This window comes from Mustelus asterias, chromosome 8, assembly GCF_964213995.1.
Source record: "Mustelus asterias chromosome 8, sMusAst1.hap1.1, whole genome shotgun sequence".
NCBI lineage: Eukaryota > Metazoa > Chordata > Chondrichthyes > Carcharhiniformes > Triakidae > Mustelus > Mustelus asterias.
In genome coordinates this window covers 23,643,182-23,670,858 of record NC_135808.1, presented here as the reverse complement: position 1 = coordinate 23,670,858, position 27,677 = coordinate 23,643,182, and the positions used below count along the sequence as shown (strand labels likewise).

Below are 27,677 nucleotides of genomic sequence, written 5' to 3'. Positions count from 1 at the left end.
GACCAGTGGATGTCTGGAGTTTCACACCAACAGAGCATTGGCGCGGAGGAGAATATGGATCTGGACCAATTCTTCCTGTTTCAGCTTTGCAGGCCCAAAATGCAGACAGGTGACACTCAGATGAGGATTCTCTGGCAGCAGGTTGTGAACCAGACACAACTTGAGGCAAGGCAGAGAGAGAATCAGGTCGGGCTGTCTCAATTTCTCAACTTATTCCCCAAAGAGACTGAGTTCAAAACCAACAGGTTCAAAACTTAAAGTCTGTCCCTGCCATGTGATTTCCAGATCATCACGAGCCTCTGTTTTTCCATTTTATTCCCCATCAATTAAAGTGATTCCAGTTCAGAACAAACAAACATCTCTTCCTCAAGTACCACACAGCTCAGGTGAAGACAGGCTGGCTCCCTGTCCAAGGAGAACCTATGGCCTTCTTAAAAAAAAATGCAGGTCATTATCCATTACCCAGATAATGCAATGCCTTTCCACGTTTGTTTTTGGAAGATATGATTGTCTCAACACATTGAATTACTCCTACTGTCAGTCAGAAGTTTCTCATCTCCAATATTTCACCAAATTTCCTCTGCACCCTCTCCAAGGCCTCGACATCCTTCCTGAAACATTGTGACCAGAAGTGGACACAATGCTTCAGCTGGGATCATAGAATCATAGAAACCCTACAGTGCAGAAGGAGGCCATTCGGCCCATCGAGTCTGCACCGACCACAATCCCACCCAGGCCCTACCCCCACACATTTACCCGCTAATCCCTCTAACCTACGCATCTCAGGACTCTAAGGGACAATTTTTAACCTGGCCAATCAACCTAACCCGCACATCTTTGGACTGTGGGAGGAAACCGGAGCACCCGGAGGAAACCCACGCAGACACAAGGAGAATGTGCAAACTCCACACAGACAGTGACCCGAGCCGGGAATCGAACCCGGGACCCTGGAGCTGTGAAGCAGCAGTGCTAACCACTGTGCTACCGTGCCGCCCCAATCAATCTAACCAATAGTTCATTAATGTTCAGCGTGACCTTGTTGAAGTGGAAACTTTCCTGCTTCTTGACTGTGATAGAAAAACTCAACAATGTTAGTTCAGACAAAATAACAAGCCTTTATTTACGAAAAGACTGCATGCAGTTTTTGGCTGAAATTTGGGTTCAGAGAGCAGTTATTATAACATGCTAATTCCTCCCCAAGTCCACGCTTACAGAAAGAAACAGTTCAGTATTTATACATAATCATTATCAGTTAGCGTGACCACAGCTTATTCAGGAATTCGATCATTAATAGAAGTATAAGCAATACCATTAATCATGTTATAACCTGTTGACCTCCCAGAACCTTTTGTCGCATCATTCAAACCCTTATCTTGCCCATTGATGTAACAGACGAAGTTCGGTGATTTCTGTCATCCCTGACCTTATCTTGTTTTATTTACTCCTCTAGTCTTAGGCTATGAGGAATCAATCTTATCGGGCCTTAGAGGTCAGGAAATTGGAAGAGCTTGACCTTCACTGATCTCATTCACGTCATAAGTTATATGAAGTCAGCTTTATCAGATTTACATGGAGGTCAGTCATGTTTTATGTTCTGCAGAGTCAGTCTTTCTTATATTGTACCAATTTTCCCATCATGCTATTCTTTAGTTCATGCAATTCCACAACCTCCTTGCTTTTGTAATCTGTGCTGCTATTTATAAAGCAATGGGGTCCAGATGCTTCTTTAATAGTCTTATCACACCTTCCTGCCACCATCATATTCACTCAGGTCTCTCTGTTCCCACAATCCCTTTATAACCGTCCCATTCAGTTTAGATTAACTGTTTATTTTCTTCCCTTCAAACTGCATCACTTAAAACGCTTCTCTGCATTGTATTTGTGTCTGCCCATTTCACCATTCTCTCTAAGGGCACATTGAACTTTATCTGGAGGGGGCTGGTATATAAAGTGATGGAAGTGAAGCTTCAGTTTAACAGAGTCTTGGTCAGACACTTTCTGGAGTCAGTGTGTTCAGTTCTGGACACCACACCTCAGGAAGGGGAGATTGGTCTTGGAGGGGGTGCAGTTCTGATCACCAGAATAATAAAAGGAGGTGAAATAAAAGGGGTTTTTATTCCCCAGCTTTTAGAATGTTGATGGGTGATCTGATCGATCTGTTTAGAATGCTAAAATAATTCAGCAGTGTGGAATCCACATCCAGTCTCTCCACAATAAAAAGTTATTTTCACGGTAGCACAGTGGTTAGCACTGCTGCTTCACAGCTCCAGGGACCTGGGTTCGATTCCCGGCTCGGGTCGCTGTCTGTGTGGAGTTTGCACATTCTCTTCGTGTCTGCGTGGGTTTCCTCCGGGTGCTCCGGTTTCCTCCCACAGCCCAAAGATGTGCAGGTTAGGTTGATTGGCCATGCTAAAATTGCCCTTAGTATCCTGGGATGCGTAGGTTAGAGGGATTAGTGGGTAAATATGTAGGGATATGGGGGTAGGGCCTGGGTGGGATTGTGGTCGGTGCAGACTCAATGGGCCGAATGGCCTCTCTCTGTGCTGTAGGGTTTCTAAGATTCTAAGATTCTAAGATTTAACAATTGGAGCTTTTCAATCTCAGAGTGACAGATTTTTATTGGGTAATGATATCTGAGGATATGGTTTATAGTCAGAAACTGGGGTCCAGATCAGCAGTGATCTCACTGAATGGTTCGCTCAGACCTGCTGCTGTTCTTAATGTCCTTCCCTCTGTCACTGGATCAAACTCCTTTCAGCTGATTCGACCCGGCAACTGATGATGTCAGCAGCTGTATTTATCTGATTGGACAGTTCTAAACCTTGAGGCAGTTTCGCAACCTGTTTGTGTCTATTCTCAGTAAGAAGTCTCACAACACCAGGTTAAAGTCCAACAGTGGTCACTCCGTCTGACGAAGGAGCAGCGCTCCGAAAGCTTATGATATTTGCTCCCAAATAAACCTGTTGGACTTTAACCTGGTGTTGTGAGACTTCTTACTGTGTTCACCCCAGTCCAACGCCGGCATCTCCACATTGTGTCTATTCTGCCGGAGACTGATGACTCACTGAATCTCTTTATTCTGATTGGTTCAGCCCTATTTTGTGTCCAATCAGATTGAGGCTCAGTGTAAACAGGGAAAGACAGAAGGAGTGAGTTGAGAAAATGGCCTTTCTTTGAAAAAGAGTTTCCTCCAAATGTTTCCCCAACATGAGGGAAGCAGCAATGATTGGACTGATAGAGCTGGTCCTTTTGTGTGGAGAGGTGTCTGCAGGTGAGTGATGGGGTGTGAGAGGGGCAATGCCTGGCTGGGTACTGGGGCATGAACCCTGGGTCAGTGAGTGATGGGGTGTGAGAGGGGCAATGCCTGGCTGGGTACTGGGGCATTAACCCTGGGTCAGTGAGTGATGGGGTGTGAGAGGGGCAATGCCAGGCTGGGTGGAGATCTTGCTCTCAGTTTAAAATTAATGTTTTGGGGTACATACCATGATGTCTCTCTCTCTATTTCAGGCTCTCACTCTCTCCGGTATTTCTTCACGGGAATGACTCCGATCCCGGATTTCCCGGAGTTTGTGGGTGTCGGTTATGTGGACGGTGTCCAGTTTGTTGTGTACGACAGCGATCGGAGGGAGCTGATCCCCCGGGAGCAGTGGATGGTGGAGAGCGAGGGGTTTGAGTCCTGGGAACAGAAGAAGAAGCTCGCACAGGAGGTGGAACGATGTTTCAAAGATAATATTCAGACCCTCATGTATCGAACCAACCAGTCGGGAGGTCTTCAAACTCCCAGCACTCAGCCTCTTTCTCAGGATGCAGGGCGTCTGGGTCAGAGTGGGAGAAACTGGGAGCGGATCAGGATCTGGGACTGGGGTCTGATTAACTGAGGTTGTGCATGGCTCTGTAAGGTCTGTTGGTCGACTGAATCTGATTGTGTGTGTTTGGTGGCTTTGCCTCCAGTTGGATGGGGCCGGATTGGCTGTGTGTGTGTGTGTGTGTGTGTGTGTGGTGGCTGGACCTCCAGTGGGAACGGATCTATTTGGGTTGTTTCATGGTGAGTGCAGCTTTTATTGGGACTGGCCCTGATTGGCAGGTTATCTTTCTAATCCACAGGGATCCACATACACCAGCTGATGACCGGCTGTGACCTGTGATGATGGGAATACGACTGGATTCAACCAGTACGGGTGGGATGGACGAGATTTTATCAGTTTTGATAAGGATCTTCTGGTGTGGGTGACCCCCGTCCCTTGGGGAGAGATCACCAAACAAAAGTGGGAGGGCAGCACGGGCATTAACCAGTGATGGAAACGTTACCTGGAAGTGGAGTGTATCGAGTGGCTGAGGAAATATCTGGAGTACGGACAAAAATTACTGACAGTCGGTGAGTGAGGGGGGAGTGAGAGTCGGTGAGTGAGGGGGGAGTGAGAGTCGGTGAGTGAGGGGGAGAGTGAGAGTCGGTGAGTGAGGAGGGAGTGAGAGTCGGTGAGTGAGGGGGGGGAGTGAGAGTCGGTGAGTGAGGAGGGAGTGAGAGTCGGTGAGTGAGGGGGGAGTAAGAGTCGGTGAGTGAGGGGGGAGTGAGAGTCGGTGATGAGGGGGGAGTGAGAGTCGGTGAGTGAGGGGGGAGCAAGAGTCGCTGAGTGAGGGGGGAGTGAGAGTCGGTGAGTGAGGGGGGGGTGAGTGAGGGGGGAGTGAGAGCCGGTGAGTGAGGGGAGAGTGAGAGTCGGTGAGTGAGGGGAGAGTGAGAGTCGGTGAGTGAGGGAGGAGTGAGAGTCAGTGAGTGAGGGAGGAGTGAGAGTCAGTGAGTGAGGGGGGAGTGAGAGTCGGTGAGTGAGGGGGGGAGTGAGAGTCAGTGAGTGAGGGGGGAGTGAGAGTCGGTGAGTGAGGGGGGAGTGAGAGTCGGTGAGTGAGGGAGGGAGTGAGAGTCGGTGAGTGAGGAGGGAGTGAGAGTCGGTGAGTGAGAGGGCGGATTGAGAGTCGGTGAGGGAGGGGGGAGTGAGAGTCGGTGAGTGAGGGGGGAGTGAGAGTCGGTGAGTGAGGGGGGAGTGAGAGTCGGTGAGTGAGGTGGGAGTGAGAGTCGGTGAGTGATGGGGGAGTGAGAGTCGGTGAGTGAGGGGGGAGTGAGAGTCGGGAGTGAGAGTCGGTGAGTGAGCGGGGAGTGCGAGTCGGTGAGTGAGGGGGGAGTGCGAGTCGGTGAGTGAGGGGGGAGTGCGAGTCGGTGAGTGAGGGGGGAGTGCGAGTCGGTGAGTGAGGGGGGAGTGCGAGTCGGTGAGTGAGGGGGGAGTGCGAGTCGGTGAGTGAGGGGGGAGTGAGAGTCGGTGAGTGAGGGGGGAGTGAGAGTCGGTGAGTGAGGGGGGAGTGAGAGTCGGTGAGTGAGGGGGAGTGCGAGTCGGTGAGTGAGGGGGGAGTGAGAGTCGGTGAGTGAGGGGGGAGTGAGAGTCGGTGAGTGAGGGGGGAGTGAGAGTCGGTGAGTGAGGGGGGAAGCGAGAGTCAGTGAGTGAGGTGGGGAGTGAGAGTCGGTGGGTGAGGGGGGAGTGAGAGTCCGTGAAGGGGGTGATGCCGGGACTCTCTATCTCGAGGTTCCTGTACTGACTCCTCTTTCTTTCTCTCTCAGTTGCCCCCGTCGTGTCCTTTACCCGTCTGGGTGATTCTAACCGGCTTTCCTGTGCTGTCACCGGGTTTTACCCTCAGGCCATCGAGGTGAATCTGTGGAGAGACGGAGTGGTGATTGATGAGACTCTGTGCAGTGGGATCTTACCCAATCACGACAGCACCTACCAGATCCGGAAATGGGTAGAGTTTGATCCAGAGGACCAGGCCGAGTATTCCTGTCGGGTGGAACACAGCGGGGTGGAGGAGACACTTGTGGTGATTTACGGTAAGATTGTTTCTCACTGTTAGAGAGGACCCAGCCTCAGACCAGGATCACAGGAGTGAGGGTCAGTGCTGAGCTGTCAGCCGAGGACAGGGCTTTGAGGCACAGTGATTAGCGCTGCTGCCTCACAGCGCCAGGGATCCGGGTTCAATTCCAGCCCTGGGCCGCTGTCTATGTGGAGTTTGCACATTCTCCCCGTGCCTGCATGGGTTTCCTCTAGGTTCTCCGGTTCCTCTCGCAGTCCAAAGATGTGCAGGTTTGGTAGAGTGGCCATGCTAAATTGCCTGTTAGTGTCAGGGGGATTAGCAGGGTAAACACATGGGGTCACGTGGATAGAGCCTGGGTGGGATTGTTGTTGGTGCAGGCTCGATGGGCTGATTGGCATCTTTCTTTCTGTACTGAATGGATTCTATATTTCTCTGATTCTCTGACAGCCTGAGGCCCAGGATCCAGAGCAAGGGAAAGATATATTAATCTTCAATACATTATATACCATGGTGCCACCATTTGGGGACAGGAATTGGGATTACTGGGATTTTACTGTGCCACAGGCCCCATTGTCTCCTGGGATATTATAGTACGAATGGGCCCAGTTTATCCTGGGATATTACAATATCGTAAGAAGTTTAACAACACCAGGTTAAAGTCCAACAGGTTTATTTGGTAGCAAAAGCCACACAAGCTTTCGAGGCTCTAAGCCCCTTCTTCAGGTGAGTGGGAATTCTGTTCACAAACAGAATTTATAAAGACACAGACTCAATTTACATGAATAATGGTTGGAATGCGAATACTTACAACTAATCCAGTCTTTAAGAAACAAAACAATGGGAGTGGAGAGAGCATCAAGACAGGCTAAAAAGATGTGTATTGTCTCCAGACAAGACAGCCAGTGAAACTCTGCAGGTCCACGCAACTGTGGGAGTTACAAATATTGTGACATGAACCCAATATCCCGGTTGAGGCCGTCCCTGTGTGTGCGGAACTTGGCTATCAGTTTCTGCTCAGCGACTCTGCGCTGTCGTGTGTCGCGAAGGCCGCCTTGGAGAACGCTTACCCGAATATCAGAGGCCGAATGCCCGTGACCGCTGAAGTGCTCCCCAACAGGAAGAGAACAGTCTTGCCTGGTGATTGTCGAGCGGTGTTCATTCATCCGTTGTCGCAGCGTCTGCATAGTTTCCCCAATGTACCATGCCTCGGGACATCCTTTCTTGCAGCGTATCAGGTAGACAACGTTGGCCGAGTTGCAAAAGTATGTACCGTGTACCTGGTGGATGGTGTTCTCACATGAGATGATGGCATCTGTGTCGATGATCCGGCACGTCTTGCAGAGGTTGCTGTGGCAGGGTTGTGTGGTGTCTTGGTCACTGTTCTCCTGAAGGCTGGGTAGTTTGCTGCGGACAATGGTCTGTTTGAGGTTGTGCGGTTGTTTGAAGGCAAGAAGTGGGGGTGTGGGGATGGCCTTGGCGAGATGTTCGTCTTCATCAATGACATGTTGAAGGCTCCGGAGGAGATGCCCTAGCTTCTCCGCTCCGGGGAAGTACTGGACGACGAAGGGTACTCTGTCCACTGTGTCCCGTGTTTGTCTTCTGAGGAGGTCGGTGCGGTTTTTCGCTGTGGCGCGTTGGAACTGTTGATCAATGAGTCTAGCGCCATATCCTGTTCTTATGAGGGCATCTTTCAGCGTCTGGAGGTGTCTGTTGCGATCCTCCTCATCTGAGCAGATCCTCTGTATACGGAGGGCTTGTCCGTAGGGAATGGCTTCTTTAACGTGTTTAGGGTGGAAGCTGGAGTAGTGGAGCATCGTGAGGTTATCCGTGGGCTTGCGGTACAGTGAGGTGCTGAGGTGACCGTCCTTAATGGAGATGCGCGTGTCCGAGAATGCAACCGATTCCGGAGAGTAGTCTATGGTGAGCCTAATGGTGGGATGGAACTTGTTGATGTCATCATAGAGTTGTTTCAGTGATTGTTCACCATGAGTCCAAAGGAAGAAAATGTCATCGATGTATCTAGTGTATAGCATCGGTTGAAGGTCCCGTGCGGTGAAGAAGTCTTGTTCGAACCTGTGCATGAAGATGTTGGCTTATTGAGGTGCATATTTGGTCCCCATGGCTGTTCCGTGTGTCTGGATGAAGAACTGGCTGTTGAAGGTGAAGATATTGTGGTCCAGGATGAAGCGGATGAGATGTAAAATTGCATCTGGAAACTGGCAGTTGTTGGCGCTGAGCACTGAGTCCGTTGCAGCAATGCCATCGTCATGGGGGATGCTGGTGTAGAGTGCTGAGACATCCATTGTGACGAGGAGCGCTCCTGGTTCAACTGCTCCATGTGTGCCGAGTTTCTGTAGGAAGTCCGTCGTGTCGCGACAAAAGCTGGGGGTTCTTTGTACAATGGGTTTCAGGATGCCCTCGACATAGCCGGAGAGGTTCTCGCACAGGGTCCCATTGCCCGATACGATGGGACGGCCGGGTGTGTTTGCCTTGTGTATCTTCGGGAGGCAGTAGAGATCTCCAACGCGGGGAGTACGTGGGATGAGAGCACGGAGGGTGTTCTGAAGGTCCGGATCAAAGGTCTTGATCAGAGTGTTGAGTTGACGGGTGTGTTCTTTGGTCGGATCTGCAGGTAACTGTCTGTAGTGTTCCTCGTTGTTGAGTTGTTGGTACACTTCTTTGCAGTAATCCGTTCTGTTCAGTATGACGATGGCCCCTCCTTTGTCTGCTGGTTTGATGACAATGTTGCGGTTGGTCTTGAGAGCGTGGATGGCGTTACGTTGTGCTTGGGTGATGTTCGGGGCTGTCTTGTGAGTGCGGCTGATGAATTTGGTGTTGACGCACCTCCTGACGGCTTGGGCATACATGTCAAGTCGAGGGCAGCGGCCTTCCGGAGGAGTCCAATTCGACTCTTTCCTCTTCGGATGCACTGCGGATCTCTCTGTCGGCTGTTCCGGTTCATTGGCTGTCTCATTGTGTTCCCGAAAGCTTGTGTGGCTTTTGCTACCAAATAAACCTGTTGGACTTTAACCTGGTGTTGTTAAACTTCTTACTGTGTTTACCCCAGTCCAACGCCGGCATCTCCACATCAATATTACAATATGGCAGGACCCAGTGAATCCTGTGTTACAGGCGGTGGGGGGTTGTCAGTATAAACTGCCCTGATTTCCCCCCTCATGACTCGTCCACTAACAGTCAGTTTTGTTTTAAATTCTGAGCTCCCTCTTTATAAATGGTGGCATCTTTTCCCCAACCCATAAATTTGGAGTGTTCCTATTCTCTGTGAATAACTTGCACAGTAAACCTGAGGTAAGATGAAAATACACACATGAGAAAAGTTTCACAACATTGACCCCTCTGCACTCACACAATGAACGGGGGATAAGGAGAAGGAAGAGGGTTCAGGGCCCGATCACAATAAAAAAAATGTGAGGGTTTTACATGTGTCCAGAATGAGCAGTCTAATGGAAGGTTTCTTTCAAGGGGAGGTTGATGGATTATAGGGTGGTCCACCTGCAGTGACTTTAACAAGGCCCACGATGTGGACCTCTTAGAATACTCGCTCCCAAATTAAGCCAGTAATGGATTGTCCAATCAGGGAGCCCTGCATGTGTTCATAATGTGGAGTGTCAGCGTTACTCGCACTCTGGGTTTAAAGTTTGAAGTTTATTTATTAGTGTTACAAGTAGGCTTACATTAACACTGCAATGAAGTTACTGTGAAAATCCCCGAGTCGCCACATTCTGGCACCTGTTCGGGTATACTGAGGGAGAATTTAGCATTTCTAATGCACCTAACCAGCACAACGTTTGGACTGTGGGAGGAAAGCGGAGCACGTGGAGGAAACCCACACAGACACGGGGAGAATGTGCAGACTCTGCACAGACAGTGATCCAAGCGGTAATTGAACCCAGGTCCCTGGTGCTGTTAGGCAGCAGTGCTAACCACTGTGCCACCATGCCACCAGTATGAGGAAGTACCTGTCTGAGAGTTGCTTACTTTGTTGCTTACAAAGGCCTTTGACAAGGCCTTTGACAAGGTACCGCATGGTAGGTTATTGCATAAGGTTAAATCTCACGAGATCTAGAACATAGAACATAGAACATAGAAAGCCACAGCACAAACAGGCCCTTCGGCCCACAAGTTGCGCCGATCATATCCCTACCTCTCGGCCTATCTATAGCCCTCAATCCCATTAAATCCCATGTACTCATCCAGAAGTCTCTTAAAAGACCCCAACGAGTTTGCCTCCACCACCACCGACGTCCTGCTCGAGTGTTTCGGCAGGATTTAAACTAGTGTGGCAGGGGGGTGGGGAACAAAACAGGAGGTCAGTAAATACTGAGGCTGGGGTCGAGCTGGGGGCCAGGGCAAGGCTAGCTAAGAAGAGGAGCACTCTGGAGGAGGAGGACCTGACTGGGCCTGGAGGTCTGGAGTGCATCTGCTTCAATGCGAGGAGTGTAACGGGTAAAACAGACGAACTTAGGGCCTTAATGCTTGTGCGGAATTTGAATGTGGTTGCGGTGACGGAAACTTGGTTAAAAGAAGGACAGGACTGGCAGCTGAATATTCCGGGGTATCAGTGTTTTAGGCGAGACAGAGGAGGGGCTAAAAAAGGTGGGGGAGTAGCGATATTAGTTAAGGAGCATATTACCGTGGTGCAGAGGGTAGACAACTTAGAGGGGTCATGTACTGAGTCGCTGTGGGTGGAACTCAGAAACAGGAAGGGTGCAGTCACTATGCTGGGGGTGTACTACAGACCACCCAACAGCCCACGGGAAGTGGAGGAAAGGATATGTCAGGAGATTCTGGATAGGTGCAGAAAAAATAGGGTTGTTGGAGTGGGGGACTTTAATTTCCCTGGCACAGACTGGAAAGTGCTTAGAGCTGGGGGACCGGACGGGGAGGAATTTGTAAAATGCGTACTGGAAGGTTCTTTGGAACAGTATGTAGATAGCCCGACTAGAGAGGGGGCTATACTGGACCTAGTTCTGGGAAATGAGCCCGGTCAGGTCGTCAAAGTTTCGGTAGGGGAACATGTGGCAAATAGTGACCACAACTCTGTTAACTTTAGGATAGTAATGGACAAGGATGAGTGCTGTCCTACGGGCAGGGTGCTAAATTGGGGGAAGGCTGACTATAGCCGGATTAGGCAGGAATTGGTGGATGTTGATTGGGAGAGGATGTTCGAGGGTAAGTCCGCGTCTGGCATGTGGGAGTCTTTTAAGGAACTATTGATAAAGCTGCAGGATAGGCATGTGCCTGTAAAAAGGAAAGATAGGAAAGGTAGGATTCGAGAGCCGTGGATAACCAGGGAAATTGAGGATCTGATTAAAATGAAAAGGGAGGCGTACGTTAGGTCCAGGCAACTGAAAACAGATGGAGCTCTGGAGGAATACAGAGAGAGTAGGAAAGATCTCAAACGGGGAGTTAGAAGGGCAAAAAGAGGGCACGAGATGTTCTTGGCAGGCAGGATTAAGGAGAATCCTAAGGCATTCTATTCATACGTTAGGAACAAAAGAGTTGTCAGGGAGAAAATCGGACCTCTCAGGGACAAAGGAGGGGAATTATGCTTAGAACCCAAGGGAATAGGGGAGATCCTAAATGAATACTTTGCATCGGTATTCACGAAGGAGAGGGGCGTGTTAACCGGGCGTGTCTTGGAGGGAGGTGTTGACCCGTTAGAGAAAATCTCCATTACGAGAGAGGAAGTGTTAGGTTTTTTAGGGAACATTAAAACTGACAAAGCCCCAGGGCCTGATGGCATCTATCCTCGACTGCTCAGGGAGACGAGAGAGGAAATTGCTGGGCCTCTGACGGAAATCTTTGTCGCTTCTTTGGACACGGGTGAGGTCCCTGAGGATTGGAGGATAGCGAATGTGGTCCCGTTGTTTAAGAAGGGTAGCAGGGATAACCCAGGAAATTATAGGCCGGTGAGCTTGACGTCCGTGGTAGGGAAGTTGTTGGAGAGGATTCTTAGAGACAGGATGTATGTGCATTTAGAACGGAACAATCTCATTAGTGACAGACAGCATGGTTTTGTAAGAGGGAGGTCGTGCCTTACAAATTTGGTGGAGTTTTTTGAGGAAGTGACAAAAACGGTTGATGAAGGAAGGGCCGTGGATGTCGTCTATATGGATTTCAGTAAGGCATTTGACAAAGTCCCACATGGCAGGTTGGTTAAGAAGGTTAAGGCTCATGGAATACAAGGAGAAGTGGCTCGATGGGTGGAGAACTGGCTTGGCCATAGGAGACAGAGGGTAGTGGTCGAAGGGTCTTTTTCCGGCTGGAGGTCTGTGACCAGTGGTGTTCCGCAGGGCTCTGTACTGGGACCTCTGCTATTTGTGATATATATAAATGATTTGGAAGAAGGTGTAACTGGTGTAATCAGCAAGTTTGCGGATGACACAAAGATGGCTGGAATTGCGGATAGCGAAGAGCATTGTTGGGCAATACAGCAGGATATAGATAGGCTGGAAAATTGGGCGGAGAGGTGGCAGATGGAATTTAATCCGGATAAATGCGAAGTGATGCATTTTGGAAGAAATAATGTAGGGAGGAGTTATGCAATAAATGGCAGAGTCATCAGGAGTATAGAAACACAGAGGGACCTAGGTGTGCAAGTCCACAAATCCTTGAAGGTGGCAACACAGGTGGAGAAGGTGGTGAAGAAGGCATATGGTATGCTTGCCTTTATAGGACGGGGTATAGAGTATAAAAGCTGGAGTCTGATGATGCAGCTGTATAGAACGCTGGTTAGGCCGCATTTGGAATACTGCGTCCAGTTCTGGTCGCCGCACTACCAGAAGGACGTGGAGGCATTGGAGAGAGTGCAGAGAAGGTTTACCAGGATGTTGCCAGGGTCTTAGCTATGAGGAGAGATTGGGTAGACTGGGGTTGTTCTCCTTGGAAAGACGGAGAATGAGGGGAGATCTAATAGAGGTATACAAGATTATGAAGGGTATAGATAGGGTGAACAGTGGGAAGCTTTTTCCCAGGTCGGAGGTGACGATCACGAGGGGTCATGGGCTCAAGCTGAGAGGGGCGAAGTATAACTCAGACATCAGAGGGACGTTTTTTACACAGAGGGTGGTGGGGGCCTGGAATGCGCTGCCAAGTAGGGTGGTGGAGGCAGGCACGCTGACATCGTTTAAGACTTACCTGGATAGTCACATGAGCAGCCTGGGAATGGAGGGATACAAACGATTGGTCTAGTTGGACCAAGGAGCGGCACAGGCTTGGAGGGCCGAAGGGCCTGTTTCCTGTGCTGTACTGTTCTTTGTTCTTTGTTCTTTGTCAGCCGATTCCGCTCACCCACCACCCTCTGAGTGAAAAACTTACCCCTGACATCTCCTCTGTACCTACCCCCCAGCACCTTAAACCTGTGTCCTCTCGTAGCAACCATTTCAGCCCTTGGAAATAGCCTCTGATAGTCTACCCTATCCAGACCTCTCAACATCTTGTAAACCTCTATCAGGTCACCTCTCATCCTTCGTCTCTCCAGGGAGAAGAGACCAAGCTCCCTCAACCTATCCTCATAAGGCATGCCCCCCAATCCAGGCAACATCCTTGTAAATCTCCTCTGCACCCTTTCAATGGCTTCAACATCTTTCCTGTAATGAGGTGACCAGAACTGCGCGCAGTACTCCAAGTGGGGTCTAACCAGGGTCCTATAAAGCTGCAGCATTATCTCCCGACTCCTAAACTCAATCCCTCGATTAATGAAGGCTAGTACGCCGTACGCCTTCTTGACCGCATCCTCCACCTGCGAGGCCGATTTAAGAGTCCTATGGACCCGGACCCCAAGGTCCTTCTGATCCTCTACACTGCTAAGAATGGTACCCTTCATATTATACTGCTGCTTCATCCCATTGGATCTGCCAAAATGGATCACTACACACTTATCCGGGTTGAAGTCCATCTGCCACTTCTCCGCCCAGTCTTGCATTCTATCTATGTCTCGCTGCAACTTCTGACATCCCTCCAAACTATCCACAACACCACCTACCTTGGTGTCGTCAGCAAACTTACCAACCCATCCCTCCACTTCCTCATCCAGGTCATTTATGAAAATGACAAACAGCAAGGGTCCCAGAACAGATCCCTGGGGCACTCCACTGGTCACTGACCTCCATGCAGAGAAAGACCCCTCCACAGCCACTCTCTGCCTTCTGCAGGCAAGCCAGTTCTGGATCCACAAGGCAACAGCCCCTTGGATCCCATGCCCTCTCACTTTCTCAAGAAGTCTTGCATGGGGGACCTTATCGAACGCCTTGCTGAAGTCCATATAGACCACATCCACCGCTCTTCCTTCGTCAATGTGTTTGGTCACATTTTCAAAGAACTCAACCAGGCTCGTAAGGCACGACCTGCCCTTGACAAAGCCGTGCTGACTACTTTTGATCATACTAAACTTCTCTAGATTATCATAAATCCTGTCTCTCAGGATCCTCTCCATCAACTTACCAACCACTGAGGTTAGACTCACCGGTCGGTAATTTCCCGGGCTGTCCCTGTTCCCTTTCTTGACTATAGGGACCACATCTGCAATCCTCCAATCCTCCGGAACCTCTCCCGTCTCCATCGACGATGCAAAGATCATCGCCAAAGGCTCCGCAATCTCCTCCCTCGCCTCCCACAGTAACCTGGGGTACATCCCATCCGGTCCCGGCGACTTACCAACCTTGATGCCATTCAATAGTTCCAACACATCCTCTTTCTTTATGTCCACATGCTCGATCCTTTCTGTCCACCGCAAACCAGCAGTACAACCACCCAGATCCCTTTCCACCTTGAATACCGAGGTAAAGTATTCATTAAGCACCTCCGCCATTTCTAACGGTTCCGCACAAACTTTTCCCCCTTCACCTTTTAAGGGTCCTATGCCTTCACATCTCATCCTTTTACTCTTGACATATTTGTAGAAAGCCTTGGGATTCTCTTTAATCTTACCCGCCAAGGTCTTCTCATGACCCCTTCTTGCTCTCCTAATTTCCTTCTTAAGCTCCTTCCTACATCCCGTATACTCCTCTAAATCCTTAACACCTCCTAGCTCTCTGAACCTTCTGTACGCCTCTCTTTTCTTATTCACCAGGTTCATCACAACCTTCGTGCACCACGGTTCCCGTACCCTACCAACACCCCCCTGTCTCATCGGAACGTTGTCATGCAGAGCTCCAGACAAACATTCCTTGAAAATCCTCCACTTTCCTTCGGTACTTTTCCCCAAGAATGCCTCCTTCCAATTTACCCGTCTAATTTCCTCCCTGATGACACTGTATTTCCCTTTACTCCAGAGAAACACTTTCCTAGCCTGCCTGATCCTATCTCTTTCCAATGCTATCGTGAAGGAGATAGAATTATGATCGCTATCCCCAAGATGCTCACCCACCGAGAGATCCTCCACCTGTCCAGATTCATTAGCCAGCACCAGATCAAGTACAGCCTCTCCTCTAGTAGGCTTATCCACATACTGTGTCAGGAAACTCTCCTGGACACACCTAACAAACTCCTCTCCATCCAAACCCCTAGCCCTAGGGATATTCCAATCTATGTTTGGGAAATTAAAATCTCCCATCACGACAACTCTGTTATTCCTACATCTCTCCAGGATCTGTTTCCCCATCTGCTCCTCAACATCTCTGTTACTATTGGGCGGCCTATAGAAAACACCCAGCAAAGTTACCGACCCCTTCCTGTTCCTAACCTCCACCCACAGAGACTCCGTAGTCAATCCCTCCACGGCGTCCACCTTCTCTACAGCCGTGACACTATCCCTGATCAACAGTGCCACTCCCCCCCCTCTCTTGCCTCCCTCCCTGTCCTTCTTGAAACATCTAAAACCCGGCACCTGAAGCACCCAGTCCTGTCCCTGAGACATCCAAGTCTCCGTAATGGCCACCACATCACAATTCGAAGCAGCAATCCACGCTCTAAGCTCATCCACTTTATTCACTACACTCCTGGCATTAAAATAGACACATCTCAGACCTTCAGCCTGAGCACTTCCCTTCTCCATCACTCGTCTAACCTCCCTCTTACCCTGTCTACATTCCTTATCTATTTGCGAGCTAACCTCCTCGCTCTCAGTCCCCTCATTTCGATTCCCTCCCCCCAATCTTTCTAGTTTAAAGTCTCTCCAGTAGCCTTAGCCAACCTTCCCGCCAGGATATTGGTCCCCCTGGGATTCTAGGGTGAGGTATCTAAATGGACACAAAATTGGCTTCTTGACAGAAGCCAGAGGATGGTTGTAGAGAATTGTTTTTCAAACTGGAGGCCTGTGATCAGCGGTGTGCCTCAGGGATCAGTGCTGGGTCCACTGTTATTTGTCATTGATATTAATGATTTGGATGAGAATATTGGAGGCGTGGTTAGTAAGTTTGCAGATGACATGAAGATTGGTGGCATAGTGGACAGTGAAGAAAGTTATCTCCAATTGCAACGGGATCTTGATCAATTGGGCCAGTGGGCTGACGAATGGCAGATGGTGTTTAATTTATACAAATGCAAGCTGATGCATTTTGGTAGATTGAACCAGGGCAGGACTTACTCAGTTAATGGTAGGGCATTGGGGAGAGTTACAGAACAAAGTCATCTTGGGGTACATGTTCATAGCTCCTTGAAAGTGGAGTCACAGGTGGACAGAGTGGTGAAGAAAGCATTCGGCATGCTTGGTTTCATCGGTCAAAACATTGAATACAGGAGTTGGAATGTCTTGTTGAAGTTACATAAGACATTCGTAAGGCCACACTTGGAATACTGTGTGCAATTCTGGTCACCCTATTATAGAAAGGATATTATGAAACTAGAAAGCGTGCAGAAAAGATTTACTAGGATGCTACCAGGACTTGATGGATTGAGTTATAAGGAGAGTTTGGATAGACTGGGACTTTTTTCTCTGGAGCGTAGGAGGCTGAGGGGTGATCTTATAGAGTCTATAAAATAATGAGGGGCAGAGACAAGGTGATAGTCAATATCTTTTCCCAAATGTAGGGGAATCTAAAACTAGAGGGCATAGGTTTAAGGTGAGCGGGGAGAGATACAAAAGTGTCCAGAGGGGCAATGTTTTCACACAGAGGGTGGTGAGTGTCTGGAACAAGCTGCCAGAGGTAGTATACAGGCGGGTACAATTTTGTCTTTTAAAAAGCATTTAGATAGTTCCATAGGTACGATGGGTATAGCGGGATATGGGCCAAATGCGGACAATTGGGATTAGTTTAGGAGATTTTTAAAAAAGGGGCGGCATGGACAAGTTGGGCCGAAGGGCCTGTTTCCATGCTGTAAACCTCTATGACTCTATGACGCTATGTTAATGAATCTAAATTTGGTGAAGGGACACCAGCCTTGTGGGAGTTATTTGAGTGACGACCCTGATGGAACTTGTAAAATTTGGCCGAAGTTGGGATAAGCCATTCTTCTGCATCATTCCTTTGTTTGGAAAACTAGTCTCGTTCAACCCTGCTGTCGAGAACTGGGCCCAAGGTGTGGATCACATGCATTATTTTTTTCGGGCAAATGACATTATGGCAGATGAAAAACAAAGGGTGCTGTGAATGCTGTGGTGCTTGAGCGTTTGCTGTCATTTGGAGTTAAACTTTCCCTGAGGCACCAGATACCAAAACCTTTCAAGAATTGCCTGAGGTAGTTGGAGAATGCTACAACCCCAAGCCACCTCTAATTTTGAAACAGTATTGTTTATACTAAACAATCTGTTACGGGTTTCGTAACTAGGTTAAGACAACTGACGAAAGGATGTGAATTTATTTTAACTCTTAAGATGCTTAGAGACTGTCTGGTGTGCGGTATTAATAATGTGACTATTCAAGAATGCCTATTAGCTGAAGCACAACTGGACTTCAAACAGGTGCTACAGCAGGTTTTACCATTGGAAAATGCTGCATGTGGAACATATGAGTTGCAACCTATCCCGAAGAGGACACCCACGCCAGTCCGGCTGAGTTCACTATTTGAGAGCAGGCAATTACATAGCCTCCCTCAGGGAGTATCCAGATACACGTAACTCCAGGTCTGCCCAAAGCAAAGCCAAACTTCGACCAAACAGTCACAAGTCCTACCTGATAGCAACAGCAAAGGTGTCCTACAGGACTTAGAATTAGTAAAGCAACTTGCAGTCCGGTATCCAGGAGTGTTCACACCCTGGGAAGATCCACCTACATCTGATTTAGAGCAATTAAATTGCATATCGACGTCCAAATCAGATCAAATCAAGATTAACGTCTGGTTAAGTGGACATCTGGTACTAATGGAGGTTGATATCGGTGCGGCAGTATCAGTGTTCAGAGAATCAGCGTTCCATAAAATTCACTATGGACTCGAGTGTTTATTGTTACTGAAGACCTCAGCAAGATAGGGAACCTGTATAGGGGTAACTTTCTGAATTTTGAGTGGAACCTCTGACCCTGTCTCCCATGAAAGGCAGCTGGTTCGGTTACCAATGATTGTAGTGAGGGCATGGGGAAGCCTAATGGTGTGAAATTGGTTGCAAGAAATCCACCTTGGCTCAACATCTTCAGCCAGAGAAAGGCTGCCTTAGTGAAGTCCTGCCTAAGTACGCTAAAGCTTTCGAGGAAGGTCTTGGGACAATCAAAGGAGCCAAGGCGACCTTACCTGTTGACGAGGAAGTGATTCCACAATTTTGCAAGGCCCGCCCAGCACCATTTGACTTACGGGTAAAAGTTGAAGCAGAAATCCAAAGACTGGAACGTGAAGGGATCATCAAACCAGTCCAATTTGTGGAATGGGCAGCACCAGTCTTACCAATTTTGAAGCCAGATGGATCATTCCATGTTTGCGGGGATCCTAAACAAACGGTAAACTGTTTCTTGCAGCTGGTTGGAAGGATGACTCTTGTTTGTGAAACTTGATATGAGTCACGCTTACTTACAATTACAACTAGATGACGATTCCCAGAGATATTCAACAATTCATCCTCAGAAGGGCCCTGAGCGATCCACTTGTCTGCCATTTGGGGTATAGTCACCCTGTTCAACCTTCCAGCGAACGATGGAGAACATTTTGCAAAGTCTACCTCAGTTTGCTACATATCTGGATGACATCCTCTTAACTGGAAAAAAAAGGAACACTTAAAGAACCTTGAGGAAGTTCTCAGTCAATTTTTCAAGGCAGGTGTACGCCTACGAAGGGAAAAAATGTGTAATCCAGGTTCCCCCAAGAGAAAGCTCCATCTCAATAGCAAAGGTACAAAGAAGAAAGAAGTTCCAGGCAGAAGAATCAACAGAGAAAGCCCAAATATTCTGGAAGACACAAAAACTTTGTTAATAAGTGGGAATTGTATTCACCTGAACAGCATTCCATTTGAATCATTTTATTCAGTTTGTTAATAGTTTAGTTAACTTGTTCACTGTTAGTTAGATAAATAAATTGTTACTTGTTGATTTTTGAGAGTGTGTGTCAGGGAGTTATTTTGATTGAACCAGTAAAAGTTGCTGAAGAGCAGATTGTACCACTTCACACTCACTTTTACAGATTATGGCGAGGTGCTCCTCTTTGAGTGGTTGGGCCTTAGTTCTCAGAGGGGGATCAACCTCTGCTTCATAACAATAACCTATTTGGGAAATTTAAACCCAATCTTGCCTCCATCCTGGCTCCATTACACCACCTACTAAAAAAAGATCAGCCTTGAGAGTCGTCTTCCAGTCAATCCTTGGCTTTCAATAAAGTAAAGCAACAACTTTCCTCTTTTAATATTCTGGCGCATTATGATCCCAGGAAAGAACTATTACTGACCTGCGACACATCCTTGTCTGGCTTCATGGTGGCTTTGGCACATCGGTAGCCAAACAGAGTGGAATTGCTTATGCTCCCAGGACCTTGACTATTGCAAAAAAGCCTATGTCGAAAAAGAAGGGTTGGCGGTGATATTAGGAGTGAAAAGATTCCACCAGCGCCATTATGGGCAGAAATTTGTCATTAAGACACAGACCACAAGCCACTCCTGGGACTGTTTAAAGAGGACAAGGCAGTGTTGCCCATAACATCAGCCCGAATCCAGCAGTGGGCTTTATTACTGACCGCCTACAATTACCAATTGGAACACTGTCCAGGCGGCCTTGAGCCGACTATCATTAGCAGATATCCGATCGGTGGGATCCCCAGTGGAAGAGTCTGTAATGACAATGATTTTTTTTTCGAGACTCTCCCAGTGCCACAAAAAAAGATTTGACCGTGGACTTAAGAAGGACCAGTCCTTGCTAAATTTTAAAAATTCATTTGTGGGACGTGGGTGTTGCTGACTGGCCAGCATTTATTGCCCACCCCTAGTTGCCCTTGTCCGGAGGGCATTTGAGAGTCAACCACATTGCTGTGGATCTGAAGTGACATGTAGGCCAGACCAGGTAAGGACGGCAGATTATTTTCCCAAAGGACATTATTGAACCCAGATGATTTTTTTTCTGACAATTGACAGTGATAGTGCCGGGGATTGTCAGAGGATACAACAGGATATAGATAGATTGGAGACTTGGGCACAAAAATGGGAGATGGAGTTTAATCTGGATTGATACGAGGTGATGCATTTTGGAGGTTCAAATGTAGGTGTGAATTATACTGTAAATAGTAGAACTCTTCGGTACATTAACATACAGAGGGATCTGGGTGTGCAGGTCCACAGTTACCTAAAAGTGGCAACACAAATGGCCAAGGTGATTAAGAAATCATTTGGCATGCTTGCCTTTATCAGCTGGGGCATTGAGTCCAAGAGTTGGGAAATCATGTTGCAGCCATATAAAACCTTGATTAGGCCGTATTTGGAGTATTTTGTGCTGTTCTGGTCACCACCCTATCGGAAGGACGTAGAAGCTTTGGAGAGAGTGCAAGGAAGGTTCACCAGGAGTGACAGAAGGTGGGAAATGGTGTTCCGCAGTGATCAATGCTGGAATCACCGCTGTTCACACTTTACACTCACTTATTTGGACATTGGAATCGAAACACAATTTCTCAATTTGCTCAGGTCACCAAATTGGGATGAATCATTCGATATGCTACAAAATAATAGAACATTAATAAACTTGTAGAATGGGCAAATAATTGGTGAATGGAGTTCAGCACAGATAAACATGAGGTAGTTTTCTATTAGGGGTGAATAGGGAGGTCACTTATTACTTGGGAGGTGCCGGGCTGGATGGGGTTGAGGAACAAAGGGATTTCTGTTTAAGCTAAACCAATCCGCAACAGGTTAGGCAAGGCCATGAACAAAATAAATGGAAAATCAGTCTTTATTTCTGGAGGGATAGAATTGTAAAGCACGGAAGTTATTGCTAAACCGTTATCAAATCATGATTAGACCACATTTACAGACTGTGTGCAGTTCCAGTCACCATTTTACAGAAGGGTTTTTACTCACAGGAGAGGACATAGAGAAGATTTACAGAGATGATTCAAGGAATGAGTGGGTGGACATCTCAGTGAAGGATTGACTGGCTGGGTCTCTGCTCTCAGGAAAACAGAGGGCTGAGGGTTGACCTAATCGAAGATTTAAAATTAGGAAAGGTTTTTATAGACTGGACACAGAAAGAATGTTTCCTCTTGGGCGGCACGGTAGCACAGTGGTTAGCACTGCTGCTTCACAGCTCCAGGATCCTGGGTTCGATTCCCGGCTCGGGTCACTGTCTGTGTGGAGTTTGCACATTCTCCTCATGTCTGCAAATGTAATGTTGTCATTTATCTCAAGAGGCTTGGAATACAAAAGCAGGGATGTACTTCTGAGGCTTTATAAAGCACTGGTTAGGCCCCATTTGGAGTACTGTGAGCAATTTTGGGCCCCACACCTCAGGAAGGACATACTGGCACTGGAGCAGGTCCAGCGGAGATTCACACGGATGATCCCAGGAATGGTAGGCCTGACATACGATGAACGTCTGAGGATCGTGGGATTATATTCATTGGAGTTTAGGAGGTTGAGGGGAGATCTGATAGAAACTTACAAGATAATGAACGGCTTAGATAGGATGGACGTAGGGAAGTTGTTTCCATTAACAGGGGAGACTAGGACGCGGGGGCACAGCCTTAGAATAAAAGGGAGTCACTTTAGAACAGAGATGAGGAGAAATTTCTTCAGCCAGAGAGTGGTGGGTCTGTGGAATTCATTGCCACAGAGGGCTGTGGAGGCCGAGACGTTGAGCGTCTTCAAGACAGAAATTGATAAATTCTTGATTTCTCGAGGAATTAAGGGCTATGGGGAGAGAGCGGGTAAATGGAGTTGAAATCAACCATGATTGAATGGTGGAGTGGACTTGATGGGCCGAATGGCCTTACTTCCGCTCCTATGTCTTATGGTCTTATGGTCTTATGGTCTGCGTGGGTTTCCTCTGGGTGCTCCAGTTTCCTCCCACAGTCCAAAGATGTGCAGGTTAGGTTGATTGGCCAGGTTAAAAATTGTCCCTGAGATGCGTAGTTAGAGGGATTAGCGGGTAAGTATGTGGGGGTAGGTCCTGGGTGGGATTGTGGTCGGTGCAGACTCGATGGGCCGAATGGCCTCCTTCTGCACTGTAGGGTTTCTATGATGATGGTCTTGTGGGAAGAATGTAACTCGGGGTCAGCAATACAAGATGGTCACCAAGAAACCCAATAGGGAATTCAAGAGAAACTTCTTTACTCAAAGAGTGATGTGAATGTGGAGCTCGCTGCCACAGGGAGTGGTTGAAGTGAACAGTATAGTTTAAGGGGAATGAATGAGGAGGAAATATGTAGTTAAGATGGTCAGTTTCGATGAGGGATGATGGGAGGAGGATCAAATGGAGCATAAACACCAGCATCAACTAGATGGGCCAAATGGCCAGGTTCTGAGTCAGGTATTCTATGTTTTCTGATTGTCTCTCTCGCTCTCTAATTCACTCTCTCTCCATCATTCTCAGGTTCTCTCTCCTCTCTTCCTCTCTCATTCTCTCTCCTCTCTTCCTCTCACATTCTCTCTCTCTCTCTGATTCTCACTTTTCCCTCTCCCTGATTCACTCAGTCTCTCTGATTCTCTCTCTCTAACAGAACCAAAGTCTCGCTCCCAGGTTGCTGTTTCTGTCGGGATTGTGGTCGGGGTCCTCGTGCTCATCGCTCTCATCATTGTGGCTGTCATCATCTACAACAAGAAAGGTAGGAATTGGAGGGAAAAGAGCAGCTCCTCACTGGGGGGAGGGATTGTGGGAGAGTATTCCAGGGTGGGGGTGGCTCAGGCTGTGGGTCTCAGGTTGGTGTGGGGGGGCGCAGAGTGGGTGGGAGAGTCGCAGGATTGGGATAGGGAGGGTAAGGGGCTCAAGATAAAGGGGGAGTGTCTGTGAATTGTGGGAAGGGTCTCAGATTGAATGACGAGTTCAGGGTATCAGTGAGGGTCCCGGGTCAGTGCGGGAGTGAGGGTCTTCAGTCAGTGCGGGAGTGAGGGTCCCGGGTCAGAGGGGAGTCAGGGCCCCGGGTCAGAGGGGGAGTGAGGGTCCCGGTTCACTGTGGGAGTGAGGGTCCCGGTCAGGGTGAGAGTGAGGATTTCAGAATTGTGTTGGAGGGGCTCAGTGCGAGCGAGAGTTCCAGCCTCTGTCTCTGATTTCCTCTCAGTCTCGTCACTCACTGAACATTCCTTGTTTTACCGGGAGAGGGAAGAGTGGCTACAATCCTGCAAATAGTAAGCTGATCATCAAACATCATCTCTGCGTAACTGTGTGAATCACCATTGATTCTGTGTCAAATAGTGTGTGTGTGTCTTTCTCTCTCTCTCTCTCTGCCTCTCTCTCTCTCTCTGCCTCTCTCTCTCTCTGCCTCTCTCTCTCTCTCTCTGCCTCTCTCTCTCTCTCTGCCTCTCTCTCTCTCTGCCTCTCTCTCTCTCTCTCTCTGCCTCTCTCTCTCTCTCTGCCTCTCTCTCTCTCTCTGCCTCTCTCTCTCTCTCTCCCTGCCTCTCTCTCTCTCTCTGCCTCTCTCTCTCTCTCTGCCTCTCTCTCTCTCTCTCTGCCTCTCTCTCTCTCTCTGCCTCTCTCTCTGCCTCTCTCTGCCTCTCTCTGCCTCTCTCTCTCTGCCTCTCTCTCTCGCTCTCAGTCTGTCTGTCTGTATGACTCTTTCTCTGTATCGACCCGAACAGGCAGCTCGGGGATTTTCACAGTAATTTAATTGCAATGTTAATGTAAGCCTACTTGTGACACCAATAAATGAACTTATAACTTAGAAATTGCTTTCTCTTTCTCTCTTTTTCTCTCTCTCTCTCTCTCTCCTTTCTCTCACTCTCTCTCTCCATCTTTATCTCTCCATATCTCATGCACTGATTCTGTCTGATGACAAACAGTATTTTTAATGCCTCTCCTTCCTTTGACAACTTCTGATAAAGGGGATTCCACAACCATCTCCTCCACAGGTTCCTGAGGTATGAATTGTGTGAATAAATATTGGGAGTTGACCCTTCTAACTGGGATATTCCCGCTGGATTTAACTGTACAATCGGGTGGGTGGGATGTGAGCTCCGTGTCTGTCTCTCGCTGTATCATCACTAAAGAGCAGCTCATCCAATCCAACACTGAGCTTTGAGACTGGCCTTCTGGAGACGGCTGCTCCTGTACAGTCTGAGGGTGGAGACATTGTGGGTGTTGAGGTGTCGAGACATCCGGAAACATCTCACCCTGGACAGCCTCCGCTCAGCTGCTCAATTTCCATAAGGAAGTCGGAATTCCCAAGAGTTTTCTCTGAAGTTGGTCACTGAGCTGTGTCACTCCCACAGGATTTATCATTTAACTTTTTGTGATGGGTTTGATCTTTTTCTGAATGTTTGGGAAGTGGAGTGAATCTTAGGGGTTTAGTTGGTGATTGGGGGTCTGATGGGTTTAGCTGGTGTTTGGAGCTCTGATGGGTTTAGTTGGTGTTGAATGAGTGGAAAGTTGAATGATATAAAATTTATGTTTGACAGCAAGCTCATTCAACTCACCATGTCCCTGCCTGTTCGCGAAGAGCTCTCCAGCCTAATCTCACCTTCCTGTACTCGGTCTGCAGCTCTGTAGGTCACAGCTCCTCAACTCGACATCCAAGAATTGATTCAATGTGGTGAGAGTTTCTGCCTCTACCATCCTTTCAGACAGTGAGTTCCGGGTCCCTCCCACCCTCTGGGTGAAAAACTCTTTCCACATTTCCCCCCGATCTTTCTACCAATTACTTTAAATCTGTGGCCCTTGGTTTTTGACCCTCTGCTAAGGGAAACGTGTCATCTCTATTTACCATGGCTCCTCATAATTATATCCACCCCAATTAAATCTCCCCTCGGCCTCCTCTATTCTACAGAATCCTATTCCAGCCTATCCACTCTTTCCTCACAGTGAACATTCTCCAGTCCTGTCCATATTAAACAACCTCCTCTGCATTCTCTCCAATACAATCACATCTTTTGTGTAATGTGCTGACCAGACTGTTTGCAATGCTTCAGCTGTCGTCTCTCTGGCGTTATTTGCAGTTGTAGCAAAACCACTCTGTTCTGTGCCTTGGCTAATAAAGGAAAGCATGTAATATACCTTCTTAATTACATTATCAACCTGTCCTGACACCTTTCCCAATCTGTGGACATACACTCCTGGGTCCCTCTGTTCCTCCACATTACTCATTATCCTCCCATTTATTGGGGATTCCCTTGCCTTGTTAATCCTCCTGAAATCCATCACCTCTCACTGCTCCGGATTGAACTCCATTTTCCACTGTTCTTCCCAACTGCCCAGACCATCTCGATCTTCCTGCAGTCTGAAGCTTTCCTCCTCATTGTCACCCATACGGACAATATTTCTAAATCTCTAAACTTCTTCATCATTCTCCCTACATTTAAATCTGAATCATTCACCTGAACCACAAAATGCGAGGGAGTGAGAGCTGGGCCCCATGGAACCCCCACTGGTAACATCATTCCAGTCGCAATAAACCCCTTAACCCTTTGCTTCCTGCCACTGAGCTAATTTGGGGTCTGATTTGTCATTGTCTCTTGGATCTCAATGTGTTTTCATATTTCTGACCAGCCTGCCATGTGGGACCTTGTCTAAAACATTAAAATCTATGTTGACCACATCCACCTCACTGTCCTCATCAACCCATCCTTCTCACCTCTTCCAAATTTTCAATCAGTTTAGCCTGAGATGAACGCCCCTTAAATCCACGCTAATCTGTGCCTTTCTCAATGAAGCTTTACACTGTTCCTCACAATTGATTTCGGTATGTCCATCGAAGTTACACTAACTGGTGTATCATGACTCAGATTGCCCCTTCTTCCCTTTTCAATCCATCGTGTGATATTGACAGTCCTTTAACCTTCTTCCACACTCATGTAGCCCGGGAGGAATGATTCTGATGGTCAGAGCCTCTGCAATTTCCTCCCTTGTTTCTTTTATCCCGGTGATTTACCATCTTTCAAAGTTGTAAAATCCATTAATATGTAATCTCTTATGCAGTAATTCACACACTTCTTCCTTCATTGCAATGTCAGCATTGCCCCATGTTTCCCAAAGACAGGGGCAATGTATTTATTCACAACCTCACCACATTCCCCACCCTCTCACATGCACTTCTTATTGGTCTCCACAAGGCCTTACTCTTTCCTTATCCTTTTCTCTACATGTGCATCCTTGGAGGTTCTTTGTTTTTTCTTGGCAGCGTTTTTTATGCCTTTCTTTACTTTCCTGGTTTCTCTTTCAATTTCACCCCTACTCTCTCTGTACTCTTCCAGGTTTCTGCAGTATTAGGCATGAGGGGTCTGATGGATTTGGCTGCTGGTATTTGTGGGGGTCAGGTGGATCTGATGGGTTTTGTTGGGGGATGTTCCAGCTCTGCTGGGTTTGCCTCCCTCGATAGTGATATATTTCTTTCTCATCCCCAGTGTTCTCCAGTGCCCCAGGGACACCAGTCCCCAAGATCAGCAGCAGGAGTGGATGAGAGAATCAGGAAGGATGTGATTTCATCGAGATGACAGCGGCTGACTCATTTAAACACTACATATGTGACGCTGTGTAAATGGAACTGTGGCGATTGTTTTTCAGGAATTACTCTATCTGGAGCTGCACTTTTTAAGCTGTTGTGATCTGCACTTTGTAAGCTATTCTGATCTGCCCTGTTTATACAGACTCTAGGAATCTGTCTGGTTCACTGCCAACTCAGTCACCTGTTACTGCAGTCTGTAACATTGCTGCAATTTCTACAATAAATGTGATTTATTTTTTCACTTCCTGCCTCTGTAAAGTCTTCAGTACAAAACTATCAATGGGGTAGGGTAACACCACTGCAATGGGGAACATTTTAAGACTTTTAAAAACGTTTTACTAAAAATGCACATCAAGAGGAATTAATAGCAATAAATTAGCAGTAAACACATATTTTAAAAGGGAAGATGGTGCTTGTCAAAGCTCCGAGTATTCGTTGAGATGGTAACAGACATGGTGATGGGAAAATGTGATAGATATACTTTCATGGACTTTAGAAAAAAGTTACCACATGGGGGTTTATTAGTTAAGATTAAACGAATACTTTGCACATCTCTTTAGCTGGATCACAATGTTCTTTTACCATTCCAGCCTCTCATTCCAGATTAAGACCTGGAAGATGCAGGAAGGTGACAACAAGTAACTTTCATGGTCCTGTCCAGTTCCACCTCCCCAAGGAGTAATTCCTGATTTTGATAACCCACCACACATCCAGGTGCGTGACACATGTCCAGTACGTCCATGTGGAGTTTGGGCTGTCGGCGGTGTAGAGGTATTGTCAGTGGACTAGGAATCCAGAGACACAGGAGAAAGCTCTGGGAACCTGGATTTGAATCCCACCAAGGCAGAGGGTGGAATTTGAAGTCAATAAAG

General features: G+C 47.8%; 1 protein-coding gene and 1 pseudogene across 2 annotated transcripts in view; both read left to right on the top strand.

Annotated features, from left to right (window-relative positions):
* LOC144496924 (class I histocompatibility antigen, F10 alpha chain-like) overlaps window positions 1-27,677 on the top strand; it is a 329,140-nt gene that overhangs the window by 30,244 nt on the left and 271,219 nt on the right. The window lies entirely within an intron of this gene.
* On the top strand, window positions 3,120-27,047 carry LOC144496922 (class I histocompatibility antigen, F10 alpha chain-like; annotated as a pseudogene). The gene is made up of 7 exons (XR_013498467.1): window positions 3,120-3,271; window positions 3,508-3,768; window positions 4,105-4,375; window positions 5,606-5,869; window positions 22,873-22,977; window positions 23,431-23,497; window positions 26,705-27,047. The product of XR_013498467.1 is annotated as a class I histocompatibility antigen, F10 alpha chain-like (transcript).